Below are 17,889 nucleotides of genomic sequence, written 5' to 3'. Positions count from 1 at the left end.
ACAGTGAGTTTCTGTATTTTATTTTCGGTCACATCATACAATTGATTCAGTTCTCTCTCACCTTGGAAATGAAAACCTAACGTATACCGAAATGTGGAGCTTTATACCTCTTTCTATTAGCTTTAATTTGGCTAGTTTTGGTCCATCTTTCCAGTGTTTCCATATCATTAAAAACAAAAATCCAGGTCTTTTTTAATCAAAAGTCTGGCATTAAACATATTAGATATAGTGCCACCCACAAGTTTGAGAAGCATACTTTCAAGTTTTTCATTCCTTTATTTATTGAGGGCATATTATATGTCAGATTCAGAAACTATAAGAAAAGGAAATAATGGTCTCTAATCACAGACTATACCAGGGAGATGGACATATAAAGTGGTAAGTACTATTCTGGAAATATAGAGAAAGTATTAAAGGAGAACAGAGGAAGGGAACCAATCAATTGCCAACAGAATATTTGCAGCTGCTTCAGGGAGGTATCCATTCATCCATTCTTGAATTCAGGCTGTGCTTTGTTAGGCACTGGAAGTACAAATATAAAACAAAATTACTAGCTTCAGGAGCTTATAGTCACATTTACAGACAAACTTTTAAAACTGTTGATAAAGGCTAATGCTTGGATGAACATGGTACTTTAAAGGCAGAGACTGGGGGTTAACCTGAAATTTTTACAAGGAAGGTGGAACACAACACATGACCTATCTAGAAACCCAGTGGCAGTTTTCCAGTTGAGCGACAGAAGGGGCATTCCAGGTCGAGACAACTGCATGTGGCAAGAGTTTATAAGAAATTTGGTAAGGCTAGAGGGGTCGCTTTCAACTGGAAAGAAGTGGTGGGTCCAAGTCATTAAGCCCCTTACTGATATGCTGGGGAGTTTGGACTTTATGCTGTAATTATTAGTCACCATTCAAAATATGTTAAGCAAGGGAAAGACGATACCAAATTTGTGTTCAGTTTGATCAATTTGTGTTCACTTCTTTTTTTTCTATATGAGCTGGGAGCTCAATGCAGGACTAGATCTTAGGACCTTGGATCATGACCTGAGCTGAAATCATGAGTGGGACGCTCAGCTGACAGAGCCACCCTGGTGCTCCTGTGTTCACTTCTTTTAAAGTGGGACAGACCAGGGTGAAATGGAGGGGATTGAGATTGGTGGTGAGAAACCAATTTACAAGGTATTGTGAGTCCATGAGAAAAATGATGACTGTTAATTAAGAAATAATAATATACATGCAGTAAATTACCTTTAAAATGTTCCCCATGTGGGAGAAGACAAAAGTTTATGTTTACTAACAATAAAAATGTAATAAGGCATTGATCATAATTTAGAGCTCTTTTTTTCAGACACTATGTTAGAAAAATATTTAATGTCTGATATAATCAACTGAAGTTACATGGTCAGAAGGGCTTTATAGTTCTAATTATATTAGTGCCTCCGAATTAGGTTTTTCTAATGTACAAGACTTAATCAGAATTACAGCTGTTGGGGGTGCCTGGGTGGCTCAGTCAGTTAAGCATCTGCCTTCGGCTCAGGTCATGATCTAGGGTCCTGGGATCGAACCCCAGAGCCCCATGTCAGTTTCTCTCCTCAGTGGGGAGCCTGCTTCTTCCTCTGCTTGCCACTCCCCCATCATGTGCTCTCTCTGTCAAATAAATAAATAAAATCTTAAAAAAAAAAAAAAGAATTGCAGCTGTCATAAGGTACCTTTATTTTTCAATTACTTCTGCAGGTTATGTCAGCAAAATGGAGATAATAACTAGCTCTTGAATCCACATTGATAAACCATTCACTCTTAGTCATCAAAATCCTCATCAAAGCTAACAATTACCTAGTTCAGGAATAACTCACCTTCTTTAACTTAAGAGACCAATGTTGGGTCCAGAGTGGCTGGGAAGGTGACCTAATCTTAGGTTTCTTGAATGCACTGTAAAAACTCTTCAGTGTAGGGCAACCCAGGTGGCTCAGTAGTTTAGCGCTGCCTTCAGCCCAGGGCTTGATCCTGGAGACCTGGAATCAAGTCTTGCATGGGGCTCCCTGCATGGAGCCTGCTTCTCCCTCTGCCTGTGTCTCTACCCCCGCCCCCCCGTCTCTCATGAATAAATAAATAAAATCTTTTAAAAAAAAAAACAACTCTTCAGTGTGATTGATGAAGTTTTCATTAGAACCAGTGACTCCAGTTGTTGCCTTTATAGCTAGAGATTTAGAGGTTGCCTAGCCCCTCATTCAATCTTTTCCTATCCTAATCAGTTGCAAAGTTTTATAATATAGTATAAACTTTATCTATTCCATTCCTATTTTGCAATCAGGATTATAACAATATCTGCTTAATTGGTCTCTGTCCTCTCCACAGTTGTCTGTACTGCAGGCGGAGCAAGCACTCTAAAATGCAAATACAATCATAACACTCTTTGCTTGCAATCTTTCAATGATGTTCTGCAGTTTTCGGATAAAGCAGAAGCTATATCAAACTATATCCAACTACCTACCAGAAGTTTTCCAAACATATCTTGCTGCTTCACCCTTCCCATATTGTGCCTAGAATGCCTTTCTTATCTAGCATCTTTGGTCTTTGTCTTTCCAAACTTTGCTGAAGTATCACCTACTCTGCAAAGCTTTCCCTGACCCCTGGTTTCTAAGTCTATCTAGATCTTCTTTATCTGGGCCTCCATGGCATTCTGTGCACATTATAGCACATTAAAATATTTTTGTTTGTTTAGATTGCTGTTGTGTCCCTAGTACCTAACAGATCATCTGGCTATAGTAGGTTCTGAATTAATAATTAATAAGTAACTAACACTTATTACTAAAAGTCCCTTATTTACTGCGCCTTCTTTCTGAGAGCAGGGATTTTGCAGAGCAGTATCTAGTTAACACTGAGTATGGAGAAGGCTCTGGTAGTTTGGTGGGGGGTGGGCGTTGTTTGTTTGTTTAGGGGGGGAAAGAGAGAGAGAGGGTGGGAGTGCAGAGGGTGTGGGAGAGAGAATCTCGAGCAGACTATGCTGAGTGCAGAGCTTGATTCCACGACCCTGAGATCATGATCTGAGACAAAATCAAGAGTTGGACAGTTAACTGACTGAGCCACCCAGTCGTCCCAACTTTGGTAGTTTTTTGAATGGATGACAATGGCGTGGAAAGATGACCACCTAAACAGCTCCCAACTCACCTTGTAGCCAGTTGGCAAGGCAAATGTGAAATTGCTTTAGATTTTGTACGTAGCTATCCATCTTGCATGATTGACCACAGTGGTGCTTTTGGAGCTGATCTCTCAGTGAATATTTCATGCCATGTTTCATGAATGCTCATGACACATTGTAATAAAGCTTCAAAAAATGAAGCAGAGTTCACAATGAGCTGGAACTATGGTGGTGTGTCCCCTTTTGGGAAAGAGAAGTAATTCACTAAAGAATACTACCAGGAACTGTCGTAAGGTCAGGGCATATTTGAGTTGATTTATCGCACTCTTCATTTTTGTAGAGCTACATAATGAAAATTTATTGCTAACTATGAGGTATGGCAGGATCTATCAATTACAGAATCCATTCTCACAGAATATTTAAACTTGTAAAGGCAGAGAAAATTGACTAAAATATTTAATAAAGGTTTTTTAAAAAAAGATTTATTTATTTATTCATGAGAGACATAGACTGAGAGAGAGAAGCAGAGACACAGGCAAAGGGAGAAGCAGGCTCCTCGCAGGGAGCCCGATGCGGGACTCGGTCCTGGATCCCAGGATCACAACCTGAACCGAAGGCAGACGCTCAACCACTGAGCCACCCAGGCGTCCCATAATAAAGGTTTTAATGACCATACATTGGGCATATATTTGTTTGCTGAACTAGCATCCTATTTTATTAATATTCTACTATAAATTATCTCATGCCTAGCCTACACATGGAAGAACAGAAATAGAAGTTTTCTGGTTTCCTCATATTTTTTACCTCAAGTCAGTGTTAGGGTTGGAAAGAGCCTAATGACTTGGAGTTTTTTGTATTGTTGCTAAAATGAGAGAATGAAACTTTTCTTGTTTTTTTTTTTTCTCATTTTTTCCTGTAGTTTCCAACAGAAAAGTTTGATATTTTATTCTGAGAATATAAAATACACAGAAATGATTGCACATAGACCTGATTTTTTAAAAATTGGTTTACAATAGAATGACTTAACATGTCTATTTGTTACAGTTATGTTACTCTAAGTACTTGTTTACATTCAAGGCAGGGATGAAAGGAACATTATTCCTTAAGTAACTGATCATGCATAATAGCATTATGGTTTTGTTTAGGCATCAGTAAGAATTAATAATGCTGATTAAAGAGCTATTTGGGGGGAACTTTTGATAAATTATACATTTTTATTATAGAAAAATCCTCTTTTATTAACAATAGCTATGATTTTTTGATTATCTACTGTATGCAGGCACAGTGCTAAATCCGTTATCTCATTTGATCCTCACAAATCCTCATTAGTCAACAAATGAAAAATAATTCTTGCTCAGAGAGGTTAAGTAACTTGTATACGTTCATTCAACTTGTATGTGACAAAACCTAGAATTGCTTTTTCTATTGCCCCACACTGCCTTTGAGAAAGATGACAGCTAAATTATAAATGTGGACATCAGGCATGCCTAAAGGGAAAAAAATCCAGAGCCAAAACATTTAAATAAATGTGACAAGATGCATCTAAAATTAAACAGTGCATTGAGGGGTGTGATTTGTTCAGCTACAGAGAAACTATTCCCAGACAGTCTAGATTATGTCTCTAATCAATATGCTCGGTGAGGGAAAGATACTCCGTTTTTTGAAAAAGATCCCACACATTTTAGCTGAAAATAGTTAGTCATTTCATAACCAAAGGGGGAGAGTAATCCTTTAACGTCCATATGGCATACGTTTTCATGAGCTTATTTTTGCATTCCCTTCAGTTCCTTAAACCCCAGCCCAACAGGATCACTTGGCAAAGAGAAGAAACACTACCATGTGTGTTCTATCAGGACACGCGCAGAGCTTCTCTTATCCAGGTCCTTATCTGACAGAGCTTATTTTGCCATCTGGGCTTATTGCTTGAAGTTATAAGTTCAAACAACAGAAACAATAACTGGAAATTGTATATGAAGCAATTATTGTTAAAATATTTGAGATGTGATCGTGGTATTGTGGTTATGCTATTAACAAAAGAATTCTCTTGTGGACTTGTGTGATTAAATATTTATGGGTAAAATTATATGATGCCTGAGATTTGCTACAAAATAATATGAAGAAGGGCAGATTTAATTTATGGGTGGGGCGGACAGGCCATGGGTTGATGGTTTTGGGGCCTGTGTAATGGCTATTTGGGTTTCTTTTTAACATTGCTTTATCTACTTTTGCATATTAAAAAGTAAAATTTAAAAAAACCCAAAAAAATACAAAATTAAATCACATCTTGGGACATATATTCATTTTATGATAGTTCTTACCTTCAAGTACACCATTGAGGGTATACGTACAGTTCTCAAAGTATGTACTGAGAGGGTTGTTTATTGTCCATAGGCATCAGTGCATACAGATAGTATTTACATCAGGATAACATTTTTATTCTCATTTTGGCATTTGATACTTTGATGTAATTTTTCTCATTGGGTGACCCTAAAGTAGCATCATTCTTCTCATTATTTACTGGGAGGTTTATTGTGGTGGTCATCATTGTCATTGTTACTGTTTTGTGGCACTGTTGTTTTGTAGTGGCAACAACTTGGGGTTGTGTGAGTACATTTTTTGTGGCATGTGGCAGGTATATGTCCTGTCAAAGTTGTATATGGCTTGGAAATATTTATGATGCACTGATCTAGTGAGTGGGTCTAATTATAATGTCTTTATTCTCACCAATCACCAAGAAATCACTTAATCCTCCACCAAAAAAAATTGGCAAAGCCTAGCTTCACACCCCTAGAGGAAATGATACACCAGACTGTCCGAAGTTGTCAATAGGCATATTGATAGCACAGAGAGAAAAGTGTCAGTTTATTATGCTGTGTCATTCAGAGGCAAAAGTGGAAGTAAAGGCCAAGTGACATGTCACCTATACTTACATTTTTTAAAAAGTTAAAACCAAACCAACAAAAGCTAAGTGACATATATCCATCAACTGGTGAGTAGATAAGCAAAGTGTGGTACTGTGATACAACGGAGTATACTCAGCAATAAAAAGGAATAAAGTACTGGGATGCCTGGGTAGCTCAGTGGTTGAGTGTCTGGTTTTGGCTCAGGGCCTGGTCCTTGGGTCTGGGGGATCAAACCCCACATGGGGCTCCTCCCTCGGGGAGCCTGCTTCTCCCTATGCCTATGTCTCTGCCTCTCTCTCTGTGTCTCTCATGAATAAATAAATAAATAAAATATTTTTTAAAAAGGAATAAAGTACTGATACATACTACAACATGCATAAAATCAAAAAATTAAAAATGTCGCAGACTCCTTGGTGGACAAGGAAAAGAAATCTCCTCCAGGGATGTAACCTCCACATCTTGAGCAGCTTGAATACCAACTACCAGGCTGTCTTAAGCTTCCAAGGGCCTGGTCATCACTGCCAAAGCCTTCTGTAAACTGCCCCAGCCACCTACTCTGGAGTCCTTCCCAGGGCCTCAGGGCCCAACCAAAGGCCCAGTGTCCTCATCTGCCATTTGATATGTTCTCTAAAAACCATCATGTTTTTATGTTTGATATGTTCTCATCATTTCTTTTCTATGTTATTGGAACTGCTTCTTTACTAATTTTCCTGCCTTAAATATTGTTCTGTCCCTTCACATTTCCTACTTAGTTTTATTTCCTCACACTGCTGCCCAGGAGATTTTTCTAAACCCCAACTCTGATCATATCTTCTTGCTTAAAACCCATAATCATTAGGATGAATTCCAGATTAGTTTGTATGGCAGACAAAATCCCTTAGTACTTGATCCCTGCTCATCTTTCCCTGGCTTTGTCATTCCACCATTCCTAACTTAGAACTATGCCAACCATACTGAACTATGAGCAGTTCCCTAAATGTGTTGTGTTTTTTCCATTCACTGCTATGACTTTGTACACTGCTCCCTCTCTGGACTGCCTTCATCCTTCAGGATTTAGTTCAGACAGTCCCTTTGCCAGGGATTCTTCCTTGGCCTTCCAAGTTATACTAGGTACCCCTTCTTTGGGCTCGTTTAGTCTTTGGTTAGTATCAAAGTATTACATTGTCTTTTTCTTGCTTAACTACCTTTGGATTGCAAAATCTTTGCATCTGAGGATGGTGTTTTAACTTTGTATTCCCAGAGCTAAACATACAAAGTATTCACTAGATGGATTTAAAAAAAAAAAAAATCAATCAATGATGCATAGGATAATGAAGGAAGGAAGGATATAATGAATGAATAAAATACTGTAATTTTTTCCCTTCATTTTTAAAAGATCGACAAGCCAAGCCAACTTATTTTCAGAGGAGAGGTCCAGACTTGTTGCTCTAATGGACTACTGTGTAGTACATAAAATGTCTACAGAGATGAAAATTGCATGAAGGTTTAACCTAGTAAACTCAAAGAGAGCAAGTTCCCTTGATTGTTTATTTGTTCTGAACTTTAATGTGACTTTATTGCTTATAAAAAACAGACAGCATATAGTTTCAGATTTCCCAGACATAATTACTTTGATTTGGGGATTATTACTTCCTCTTGCATATGAGAAAACGAAATCAGTAAGAAAACTAACAAGAAATGGGTCATTTCAGGGGTGCCTGGCTGACTTAGTTGGTGGAGCATAAAACTCTTGATCTCTAGGATTCTAAGTTTGAGCCCCACGTTGGATGTAGAGATTACTTAAAGATAAATAAATAAATATATTTAAAAAAAGAAGTGGGTTATTTCAATGGGTTTTATGTTGATGAATGCTACTTCTTCCTTTCTTCCTTCCTTCCTTCCTTCCTTCCTTCCTTCCTTCCTTCCTTCCTTCCTTCCTTCCTTTCCTTCCTTCCTTCCTTCCTTCCTTCCTTCCTTCCTTCCTTCCTTTCTTTCTTTCTTTCTTTCTTTCTTTCTTTCTTTCTTTCTTTCTTTCTTTCCCTTCCTTCCTTCCTTCCTTCCTTCCTTCCTTCCTTCCTTCCTTCCTTCCTTCCTTCCTTTCTTCTTTCTTTCTTTCTTTCTTTCTTTCTTTCTTTCTTTCTTTCTTTCTTTCTTTCTTTCTTTCTTTCTTTCTTTCTTTCTTTCTTTCTTTCTTTCTTTCTTTCTTTCTTTCTTTCTTTCTTTCTTTCTTTCTTTCTTTCTTTCTTTCTTTCTTTCTTTCTTCTTTCTTAAAATGCTACCCACTTCTTCCTGGCTGCAGTCTTCTTTTGCACTTTCCCATCAATGTACACCACTGTGCAGTGGTGACATCCTGGGGTAGCACTTCTTTCCAATTATATCAGTTAATTATGATTCAGTGTTTGTTTCTAGTTTGGTAAACAGGACATGAAAAAGTGTCAAACTAAAGTTGGCAGATGTTTTCCTTTGACATAAAAAACAACGTTTCTTCCTCCAAGTATAATTTAATTTTTTTGGAAAACTTCAAACATGTTTTGTAGTTTTTTTTATAAATTTTTATTTATTTATGATAGTCACAGAGAGAGAGAGAGTGAGAGGCAGAGACACAGGCAGAGGGAGAAGCAGGCTCCATGCACCGGGAGCCCCACGTGGGATTCAATCCCGGGTCTCCAGGATCGCGCCCTGGGTCAAAGGCAGGCGCCAAACCGCTGCGCCACCCAGGGATCCCTGTTTTGTAGTTTTAAATAATATTCAAGCATTTTAAGTACATAGGATAAAAACACTTTTTATTAAGTTCTTGTGGTGAAACATTCATATTGTATAAAAGTATATCAATTAAAATGTGCCTTCTCCCCCCACCACACACACAGTGTTTTACACAAATGTGATCATTGTTCCTAAAAGTATTTTTTCACTTAAAATACTTTGGATATCTAAGTCTGTATATATACTCTCGCCTCTCCTTAGTAGCTATAGTTTTAACAATGTTCCATGGATTTTTTTTTTTTTTAACAGAGTCCTTTTGGTAAACCTAGGTTATTTTTAGTTTTCTACTATTATCCAAAGCTACAGTGAACATCCTTGAAAAAAATACATATAATCTTTGGTACTTGGGCAAATGTATCTATAGGATCAATTCTTAGAAGTGGAACTGCTAGGTCAAAGAATATAAATATATGTATATATTCTTTACCTATAATGCAGCTCCCAAATTTGTACTTGATTTACATTCCCACCAACAGTAAATTAGAGTACTCATTTCTTCACTTCCTCAAGCACAGGGTATCGTCAATCATTCTGTTCTTTGCTCATTTGATAGCTGGAAAAGTTATTGTGTTATTATTTTAGTGTAACTTTCTGTAACTATAAGTGGGGCTAAATACCTTTACATGGGGTTATTTTAGATTGCTTATATTCTTTGTCCATTATTCCATAGAGTTGATAGCCTTTTTATTAGTGGCAACACCGGAATTCCTGTATAGGAAAAGCTTAAGATAAGCAACTTTGTTGGAAAGATTAAATAAAGCTAAGGGCCTTGCTTTGAAATAGTGATTGCACACTGCTTTACCTAAGGTTGTAGAAAAAGTCAGTTGTTCTTATCAAAGACTAGAGGGCAAGCAATGGAAATAGACTCCCCATCTTCCAGTCCCTCCTTGATTTCATCTGCTTTTATTTTTATAACAGTTCTTCATTTATTAAATAAGTCTTTTATGTCATATTTGTTGGGCATATTCTTCCTTGTTCTTCTTTCAACTCTATTTAGAATAATGTTTACCCTTTAGAATTTAAGTTTTTTATAGGAAATATTTTATCATTTATTTATGGCTTCTGAAATAGCTGTCATATTTAGAAAACACTTCTAAGATGCAAGACTATAAAAAATTTTACCTTTTTTTTCTGGTACATTTATAGTGTCATATATATATATTTTTAAAGATTTTATTTATTTATTCATGAGAGAGAGGCAGAGACACAGGCAGAGGGAGAAGCAGGCCCCATGCAGGGAGCCCGACGTGGGACTCGATCCCGGGTCTCCAGGATCAGGCCCTGGACTGAAGGCAGGCGCTCAACCGCTGAGCCACCCGGGCTGCCCTGGTGTCATATATTTATGTTTAAATTTCTGATCTACCTGAGATATATTTTTGGCAAGAAAGAATACAGAGATCCAGCTTTTAAAAAAATTTAGTTGTTCATCTCATATAGTTAGGATTCTTAAAAATGTTACTTCTAGATCTCAGTCAAGATCTAACTAGAGGAAAATAAACACATGGGCTTCCTTTTGCTGTAATTTCTCAGAACTTGTTCCTATTGCTTTGCAATATTTCAATGAAGACATTCTTTTCCCAGTGTTTATTCTGGTTCAAAAACCATTTTTTTTTTGTTTTTTAAGATTTTATTTATTTTTTCATGAGAGACACACAGAGAGAGAGAGAGGCAGAGACACAGGCAGAGGGAGAAGGTTCCTGCAGGGCGCCCCACATGGGACTCAATCCCAGGACTCCAGGATCATGCCCTGGGCCTAAGACAGGCGCTAAACTGCTGAGCCACCCAGGGATCCCCTGATTCAGAATAGATCTTTTTTTTAAAATATTTTATTTATTTATTCATGAGACACAGAGAGAAAAAGAGGGACATCGGCAGAGAGAGACATCGGCAGAGAGAGAAGCAGGCTCCATGCAGGGAGCCCGATATGGGACTCGATCCCGGACTCCAGGATCACACCCCGGGCTAAAGGCAGACACTCAACCACTGAGCCACCCAGGTGTCCCCAGAATATATCTTAATGCAAATTAAATGCTGTTAAAATAAAGTGATCTCAGGAGAGAACAAAATATAAATGGTTAGATAAATAATACAATTAATTTGATGTAAGTTGACTTTATTGTCACCAATACAATTCTTTGAGAGTAATTTCTATTATTTTTTGTTTTCTATTGAGCAAACTTGCCTCAAAGAATGTATTATCTAATTGTTAAGGTAATATATATATATACATATATATATAAATATATAGGTGATTTCTTATTGTTTTCTGTTTTAAAATTTTAAAGAATGTTTATTAAGCTTACTGTTCTTAAAGGCAAAGAATATGTTTTATTCAACATCATTCTAATACAGAATAAATAATTTTTGAATAAATAGATGCATGCCAAACTGTATAGTGTATATCTTAAGAGGTATATTGGTGAGCATTAAAATTTGAGATACACTTTTTATAAAGCGAAGTAGATTTCATTCTGTGATTGGGGATTTTCTTCTATAGGTTTTTTTCTTTTTGTATTAAGGAAGAAAAAGAAACCCAAGTCATATGTGTGTCCAGAGTTTATATGCTGAGCCTATTTTTTAAAAAAATTTTTAAAGGTTTAAAAAAATATTTTTTTTTAAGATTTTATTTATTTATTCATCAGAGAGAGAGGCAGAGACACAGGAGAGAGAGAGAGAGAGAGAGAAAGAGAGAGAGGCAGAGACACAGGCAGAGGGAGAAGCATGCTCCATATAGGGAGTGGGACTCGATCCTGGGTCTCCAGGACTACACCCTGGGCTGAAGGCTGCACCAAACCGCTGAGCCACCCGGGCTGCCTGAGGTCCTAAAATTTTACCCAACTCCTCTGGCCCTCTCCCAAACTGGAAAGATGGGGCAAATCCATGACTTGGTTTTTAGGATGCTTCATCCATACCACTTCGATTTTAAGCCACGTATAACCCTAGGGAAAGCATGACTTGGTGATCTTCTATTCTGGGACTTGGGGCAGGAAATTGGTTGATTGACATCATTTTTATATTTCCTTTTTCATCCACACACATAGTAAATGGAACTTCTTTTTTTCTCTTTTTTTAAGTGCATGAATTTAATAAGTGCTTAATTTAGTTTGATCATGCGGGTAGGCTTGGGAAACTACAACAAACTGTAATTTTTTGTGTGTGTTAGCCTACAGAAGTCATTCTGAACAAAAACAACCTTAGCTTCAGCAAAATGTAGGCAGTAATTAAGGTGAAGATGGGAGCTTTTTTCTTAAATTATTAAAAGAGTTTCTGTGATTTTCCTTACTATTGCAGCACTGGACTGGGAGAGCAATGTGGTGAGATTTAAGTTCTCAGTTCCTGGAAGGAAAAAAAGAAAAAGCTTCTCAAAGACTCACAAAAAAGTCATTCTCATTAAGTGTCAACAATTGTTTATATGTTGACATGTTTGTTGATTGTTATGTACATATGTAAAATATGTATTTTCCTTTATTTAAAAAATGTCTTTTCTTACCATTTCTTCTCTATTATTATACAATAAAGAGGTGCTCTTCTATTGTTAATTATCACCCCCAGGTTTTTTCATTTTAATGTCTTTTGTATTTTCATTTTTACATTATTTTTTTTTAAGATTTTATTTATTAATTCATGAGAAACAGAGAAAGAGAGGGGCAGAGACACAGGCAGAGGGAGAAGCAGGGTCCATGCAGGGAACCTGATGTGGGACTCGATCCTGGGTTTCCAGGATCATGCCCTGGGCTGAAGGTGGCGCTAAACCGCTGAGCCACCCAAGCTGCCCCATATTTTTATTTTTAATTACAAAATTAATATGTGCTTTAAATAAAATATTCAAACAATGCAGAAATGCACAAAGAAAATTTAAATCCTTCTTTCCTTCACCCAGTCTATTCCTTGGAAGAAGTAGGTACTGGTAAGTAGTAGGGTGTCCTTTCAGATACTTTTCTGGATGTAAACATATTTTTTTCAGGAGCCAGTTTGTATTGTAGAGAAGCAACATTACTTTTTGTTTGTTTGTTTGTTTTGAATTCCAAACTTGTAAGGAAGTTGCAATAGTACAAAAACTTTTCTTCGCTCAGATTCTCCAATTATTAGCATTTTAACATTAAGTTTTCTTTATGATTCTCTCTCTGTGTGTATACATATATACTATTTTTTCTGAACCATTTGAAAGTAAGTTGCACTCATGATGCTCCCTTTCCCTTAAATACTTCAGTGAGTGTTTCCTAAGGACATTCTCCTTTATAACCATAGGGCATGTATCAAAATCAGGAAATTAACATTGATAAAATGTACTATTATCCACTTCATAGCCTTTATTCTATTTCTCTCATTGTCCCATGAGTATTACTTTTTAAATCTATCCTATTTTTCAAAAGTATATCGACAGATATGTGCCTTAAATTTTTTGTACAATTGTCCACATGAATGAGCTGGTTGACTAACCAGAGTTGATAAAGGCACTTCTACCTTATCTTCACTCTCCCCCCTCCATCCCAAACACACACCTGTCCTTCTCCCCCTTCCCCTTTCTGACTGGCAAAATCCAACTCTATAGTTATACCATCAAAACCTCCTATTTGACATTTTACCAACCCAACCGCTATTGTGCTTTGCTTTGTTTGTGTGCCCTTAGCCTTTCTGCACAAAAGTTTCTCATTATACCATCACAGTTTATTTTTTTTTTTAAATATTTATTTTTTTTTAATTTTTATTTATTTATGATAGTCATACAGAGAGAGAGAGAGAGAGAGAGGCAGAGACATAGGCAGAGGGAGAAGCAGGCTCCATGCACCGGGAGCCCGACGTGGGATTCGATCCCGGGTCTCCAGGATCGCGCCCTGGGCCAAAGGCAGGCGCCAAACCGCTGCGCCACCCAGGGATCCCACCATCACAGTTTAGATTTCTATCTGCTAGTTATACTGTTTTAAGGTCAATGGAAATCAGGGGCCCTCCAGCACCTGGGCTAGAACTCAGAACAAAAAGCATCTTCAACAAATGCTGGTTTGATTCTATGTCATCTATAAGTCTTTTCTTCTCATGGATGGGTACCAAGAAAATGAATGAAATACTAATTGCCTTCTTGTACATTGCATTCTTTTTCTTATCTGACCTAAAGTGTGTCATATTGAAGAAAGGGAAAAAAGTGTTCTAAAAAAAAAAAAAAAAAAAAAAAAAAAAAAAAAAGTGTTCTAATATAAGCACTTCCATGAACAGAAAACTACAAATAACATTGCTGACAGAAAGAGCACCTAAATAAATGCAAAGACATTCTGTATTCATGTATTGAAAGACTTAATATTAAGATGGCAATACTACCCAAAGCTAACTACAGATTCAACACAATCTCATCAAAATTTCAACAGTGCTTTTTTGTTTGTTTGTTTTTTTGCAGAAATGGAAAAAATAGTCCCCATATCCATATGGAATTGCAAGAGGCCCTGAATAGCCAAAACAAATCTGAAAAAGAACAAGGTTGGAGTATTCCTGATTTCAAAACTTATTATAAAGCTATAATAATCAAAATAGTGTTATAATTGCATAAGGATAGATATATAGGGGCACCTGCGTGGCCTAGTGGTTGAGTGTCTGCCTTTTGGCTCAGGGCATGATCTGGGGATCCTGGAATGGAGTCCTGCATTAGGGTCCCCACAGAGAGCTTGTTTCTACCTCTGCCTATGTCTCTGCCTCTCTCTGGGTCTCTCATGAATAAATAAATAAAATATATTTTTTTAGGGGAGCCCAGGAGGCTCAGCGGTTTAGCTCCGCCTTCAGCCCAGGGCCTGATCCTGGAGACCCGCACTGAGTCCTGCTTCGGGCTCCCTGCATGGAGCCTGCTTCTCCCTCTGCCTGTGTCTCTGTCTCTCTCTTTCTCTCTCTCTCTGTGTCTCTCATGAATAAATAAATAAAACCTTAAAAGGACAGATATATAGACCAATGAGATAGAAATGATTGCTTGGAAATAAAACCCATTTATGTATGGCCAATTGATTTTTTTAAATTGTAGTGAAACGTGTCATCTTAACTATTTTTAAGTGTACAGTTAGTTCAGTGACATTAAGTCATTCACATTGTGCAACCACCACCACCATCCATGTTCAGAACTCTTTTGGGGATCCCTGGGTGGCGCAGCGGTTTGGCGCCTGCCTTTGGCCCAGGGCGTGATCCTCGAGACCCGGGATCGAGTCCCACGTCGGGCTCCCGGTGCATGGAGCCTGCTTCTCCCTCTGCCTGTGTCTCTGCCTCTCTCTTCTCTCTGTGTGACTATCATAAAAAAAAAAAAAAATTTTTTTTTGATGTCACAAATTGAAACTCTGTACCCATAAATGTAATATGCCAATTGATTTTTTAAAGTAATTGTCAGATTTTAATTTTTTTAAAGATTTATTTATTTATTTATAATAGAGAGAGAGAGAGAGAGGCAGAGTCACAGGCAGAGGGAGAGGCAGGCTCCATGCCGGAAGCCGACACGGGACTGGATCCCGGGACTCCGGGATCGCGCCCTGGTCCAAAGGCAGGCGCTAAACCGCTGAGCCACCCAGGGATCCCCTCAGATTTTAATTATTTAATTATTTATTTGAGAGAGAGAGAGAGAAAGGGGAAGGACAGAGTGAGATAGAATCATAAGCAGACTCTACTAAGTACGGAGCCTAACATGGGGCTTGATCTCATGACCCTGAGATCATGACCTGAGGCAAAATTTCAAGTCTAAAAGCTCAACTGACTGAGCCACACAGTTGTGCCTGCCAATAGATTTATGACAAAAGTGCCAATTCTATTCAATGGGGAAAGAATAGATTCTTCTGCAAATGGTTCTGGGACAAGTGGATTTCTACATGTGGAAGAATGAGGTTTGACCATCCTACTTCACACCATATACAAAAATTAACTCACTATAGGTGAACAAACTAAATATTAAGGCAAAACCCATAAAAATGTTAGAAGAATACATAGAGGTGAATCTTCATGACCTTGGATTTGGCAATGGATTCTTAATATAACACCAAAAGCACAAGCAACAACAACAACAAATCAGATAAATTGGACTTCATCAAAATTAAAAACTTTCATGCATCAAAAGACATTATCAAGAAAATGAAAAGATAACCTAAAGAATGAGAGAAAATATTTGCAAATCACCTAATGAGAGTTTAATATCTAGATAATACACGGAACTCCTAAAACTTAACAAAATGGACAACCTAATATAAAATTGGACAAAGGATGGCCTCTGGCTGGCTCAGTCAGTGGGGTGTGTGACTCTTGATTTCAGGGTTGTGAGTTCAAGCCCCATGTTGGGTGTAGAGATTACTTAAAAAATAAAATTGGGAGCACCTGGGTGGGTCAGCAATTAAGTGGTAAAGCTTCTGCTCAGGTCATGATCCTGGAGTCCCTGAATGGAGCCCTGCATCAGGCTTCCTGCTCAGCAGGGAGTCTGCTTATCCCTTTAACCCTCCCCCCTCTCATGCTCTTTTTCTCTCACTTTCTTTCTCTCAAATAAGTAAATAAAATCTTAAAAAAATAATATTGGGCAAAGGATTGAATAGGCATTTCTCCAAAGAAAGTTCACAAATGGTCAGTAAGCATGTGAAAAATTGTCAACAGCATCAATCATTAAGGAAATGCAAATCAAAACTACAGTGAGATGCTACTCCGTGCTTACTACAATGGTAATAATTTAAAAAACTGGAAAATAAAAAGTATTGTTGAGGATTTGGAAAAACTGGACCCATCATGTATTGTTAGTGGGAATATAAAATGTTGCATCCTCTGTGAAAAACATTTCGGCAGTTCCTTGAAAAGGTAAACGCAGACCCAGAAATTCCACTTGTAGGTATATACTCAAAAGAAGTGAAAAGTGATTTACACGAATACTTACATGTTACTGTTTATTACAGCATTATTCCCTATAGCCAAAAGGCGGAAATTACCCATGTGTCTATCAAGAGATGAATGGGTAGGGGTGCCTGGGTGGTTCAGTCCGTTAAGCATCTGCCTTCAGCTCAAGTCATGATCCTACAGTCCCAGATTGAGCCCATGTTGGACTCAGTGGGATTGCCTGCTTCTCCTTCACCCTCAGCTCCTCCCCATTCATTCACTCTCTCTAAAATAAATAAATATTTTTTTTAAATGAGATGAGTGGTTAAACAAAATATGATATATACATACAATGGAAATTGATTTTAGCCATAAAAAAATTAAATTGATACATGCTGCAACATGGATGAACCTTGAAAACATGCTAAGTGAAGGAAGCCAGTCACAAAAGGACAGATACTGTATGATTCCACTTGCATAAAGTATCTAGAATAGGCAAATTCATAGAGGCAGAAAGTACCTTAAAGGTTACCTGGGACTGGGGGGAGGGAGAACAAGGAGTTATTGCTTATAATGCTTATAGAGTTTCTGTTAGGAGTGAAAAAAAGGAAAAAAAAAAAAAACAGTGGTAATGGTTGCACAACAATTAACACCATTGGTTTTTATACTTAAAATGATTAAAATGGCATATTTTATTTTATATATATATATTATCACAGCAGAAAAGAAACTATGTGAACCCACCTCATTCTGAGCCCCATATTGTTATTAGAGGCTAGTTACTTTCAGAGAGAGTGAGGGGAGAGACAAGAATATAAATTCAGAACCAAGATGAGGAAGAAGGTCTTTATAAAGCTTGGAATCTAAACCTCTGGGTTTTCAATTTCAGTCTGCCTCAGATTGGCCAGAATTCGATGCTTTGTCCTTACCCACAGAGATGCTCATTCCTTCAGTCTGAAGTTGGGCAGGGACACTGATATTAATAGGCTCCGGGAGGTGAGTATGAGGCAAAAACTGCAAAGAATTTGGCTTCTGCTACTGCCTGGAGAGCCCCTGACTGCAAGATTCCATCAGATCTTTGCCCTTTTAAAGCCAAGGTTAGATTCCTGCTGGGCTCACAGCAAGGGCTCAAGACTTCCGTTTGCACCCTGCCCTGGGGGCCAATCAGAGGGTCAGTATTCTGCTGACTCAGCACCAGGTCACAGTGACTCAGCACCGGGGCTCAGCTGTTCCTCCGGATTTGATCTTGTCGCCCAGTTCCAACCTTGCTCCCATTTTCTATCCCAGTTTTGATAAT

General features: G+C 37.8%; 1 protein-coding gene and 1 long non-coding RNA gene across 3 annotated transcripts in view; one reads left to right on the top strand and one right to left on the bottom strand.

The window, feature by feature from the left end:
* Nucleotides 1-17,889, top strand: part of ARMH4 (armadillo like helical domain containing 4) — a 163,020-nt gene that overhangs the window by 1,796 nt on the left and 143,335 nt on the right. For both annotated transcript variants that reach the window (XM_077909436.1, XM_077909435.1), the window contains exons 2-3: nucleotides 14,170-14,249; nucleotides 17,482-17,588. The gene's annotated coding sequence lies outside the window, so the exon portion shown is untranslated. The remainder of the gene's footprint in view (nucleotides 1-14,169; nucleotides 14,250-17,481; nucleotides 17,589-17,889) is intronic.
* LOC144320650 (uncharacterized) lies at nucleotides 264-17,727 on the bottom strand. The gene is made up of 2 exons (XR_013386253.1): nucleotides 17,522-17,727; nucleotides 264-522 (listed from the first exon to the last, which is right to left on the bottom strand). It is a non-coding gene; the product is annotated as an uncharacterized LOC144320650 (long non-coding RNA).

This window comes from Canis aureus, chromosome 9 (genome assembly GCF_053574225.1).
Source record: "Canis aureus isolate CA01 chromosome 9, VMU_Caureus_v.1.0, whole genome shotgun sequence".
Classification (NCBI taxonomy): domain Eukaryota; kingdom Metazoa; phylum Chordata; class Mammalia; order Carnivora; family Canidae; genus Canis; species Canis aureus.
The sequence above is the reverse complement of the archived record's forward strand: the minus strand, read 5'-3'. Positions and strand labels throughout refer to the sequence as shown.